Source organism: Lactuca sativa, chromosome 5 (assembly GCF_002870075.4).
Source record: "Lactuca sativa cultivar Salinas chromosome 5, Lsat_Salinas_v11, whole genome shotgun sequence".
In the NCBI taxonomy this organism is placed as follows: Eukaryota; Viridiplantae; Streptophyta; class Magnoliopsida; order Asterales; family Asteraceae; genus Lactuca; species Lactuca sativa.
The window spans coordinates 245,546,684-245,549,602 of record NC_056627.2 but is presented as its reverse complement, the minus strand read 5'-3'; positions in this window follow the sequence as shown (position 1 = coordinate 245,549,602).

The following is a 2,919-nucleotide window of genomic DNA, read 5'->3' as shown; positions in this document are numbered from 1 at the left end:
ATCATTAGTGAGTTACCATCGGTGTAACACAGGATCATACTATTACAACTGTTAGATCAATGAGTCAGTTCATTCATGAGTCTATACATTACATTACTATGAGAACATATACAATTATACTATGAGAACATATACAACTATACTATGAGAACATATACAACTATACTAGGAAGAGAACATATACAACTATACTATGAGAACATATACAACTATACTATGAGAACATATACAACTATACTAGGAAGAGAACATATACAACTATACTAGGAGGAGAACATATACAACTATACTAGAACGAGAAACATTACATTACACATACTAGAATACTTAAATTACTGTGATTTAAATCGGAGCATGACTTAAATGTCATGACTCGAGTTGTGGCCAGAGTCTCTTGGAGGGGGAGCGTGAGTTTGCGTATAAATCTATGCTGGATTGACAATCCTACACCTTGCTGCTAGCTACAGCCGGACCTGCAGGTCTGTGGGTGCCAAACGTCATTTCGTTATTACGACCATTCATTATGTCGTTGTTACTAGTCGATAGTATGGTGCAATTTATCACATAATGCCTTAATATAAAATCCGGTTTAAGGTAGTTAGTACAGCAGTAGTTCCTATAATACAAAACTACAGTACTACAGTGATTTACCCATTACATATTTTTAGTGATAACCTCACTTAAACATTAATGTACAAACTATATTTTGTTAAATGATAGTTACACTTGGGAAATTACACACTTTTACAACAAATGAGCATACAAATCAGTTAAGCCTTGGTAGAAGGCTACTTTAATAGAAAATATAGGTTTTTCTGAGAGATTCAAACTTTTACAAACACTTACATACATTTTACATCTTATACTTGCGACAGGTTCAAACGTTTTGATAACAAACCCGACACTAAAATACTTATGAACTCACCAGCTTAATGCTGATAAACTCTTTCAAAATAACTTGTATTCTCAGGTCATCAGTAGACAGGTACCGATGCCAGCTTTTGAGAAGATGGAGCGCATCCAAGACTCATCTCATATTATTTTGTTTTACATTATTTTGGTGTCTATAACTGTACAGAACACGCTTGTATTAAAATTATATATTTAATGCAATGGATGATGTTGTTTGCTTATTTACATTTACTGTGTTGTGATACATTACATGACGTATCACATAGTTTATACCAGTTATATATAATATAATATTGAATAGATAGTTAATTGTGTGGATCTGCCCTAAGCCCACAACCAAACAAGTAACAGGGAATGAGGTGGAAGGCACACATCCAACTACTTATCGGGTATTAATTATATATAACCCTGATGTATAAACCAAGGTATTATGGAATTTGTCACCTAAGGTCCTTTAAGTTATATTGGTTTAATAAAATTGGTTAAACCCTTTACTGGTATGTTTCTAGTTTTGTATACCAAAAGTTCTTATTTGAAAAGTATGTTTTGTATTAGAAAACTATGCACTGAATTAGTGTCCTATGACCTGACCCATACCTGATACCCCTTATGATGACTTAATGTATACGGAACATATATATATATATATATATATATATATATATATATATATATATATATATATATATATATATATATATATATATAACTAAGATCGAATGGATAATAGGCTGGGTGAATCCGCTCTAAGCCCACAACCAAACAAGGAACAAGAAATGAAGCAGAAAGCACACATCCTATTATGTGTCGGTTCCTATTACATATATCCTTTGATGTATACATTGTGGAATCATAAGGTTAACATTATAGGTCCCTTTCCCACTTAATGTTCATGTTACGAATAAGTTATGTATCTTATTTATTATCGTCAGGTACTTTACAGATGTACCCTTTTTATAAATAAATAACTTAGGTTGGATATAACTATGACCTCGTGCCTGCTAACCCTGGTACGTGAAATCTGATGGGTTTTAGCCATAAGAACTTTCCTATGTGCGCATGCAAAACCCTAATGCTTGGATCTAGGCTTTCTAATAAACATGCATTGAATCCAAGTCTTCTAATGACTAAATAGGTTAAATAACAACATTGAAACAGATCTAAAATCATACCTTTGAGTTCCTTGTTGATCTTGAGGTCTTGGGGCTTCTAGAGTCACAAATGTCACTCCTCTAATGGCTTACAAACACCAAAGCAAGAAGAATGATTTAGGAGAGAGGAGAGGGGAGGAATTTCGACTAGAGGTTCCTTACTTTAGGTTAAGTGTCGAATTCCATCAGCCATAGGGTCTATTTATACTTGTAGACTCCTTAAGGGTTACAACCTAAACCCTAATTGGATAACTTAGACTTTAAGTTAATCCATATCCTTTCCTTGATAACCCTTTGGACGATTTTGGCTTATCATATCCCTAGAAGTCGTCCAATCCTATATCAATAAGGATTTACAGTCTAAAGTTTAACTATCAAACAATTGACAGTTTATACCCTTTTATTTAATTAATCTCTTTAAGTCACCAAATTAATTCCAATTAATTCTATGACTTATATTAATTAAATAACCATATATTATTCTTTATAATATTTACTCTCTCTCAATAAATCATCCCATCAAGTTGCTATGGTGAAGGCAACCCAAAAGGACCATGCACAACCGGATCAAATACTCGACTAATATAGTTGCAGCCTTAGACACTATTCCAACAGTCTCCCACTTGGATAAGTCTAGTAACTATACAAGTACAATTCGGTTTGCAATCGTAGCTCTCAAAGACGCTGTCAACTCAGATCTAATCAATCTTGTCCTTTAGATAAGGGAACGTACAGTCCTCTGTTAGATATCATACTGACAATCCTATGGAATGGTTAGTCAAGCATTTAGGTTTCTCGATCTCTGATTTATTTGACATAGAACTTAATCGAACACATCAATTCAGTTCTGACCGGG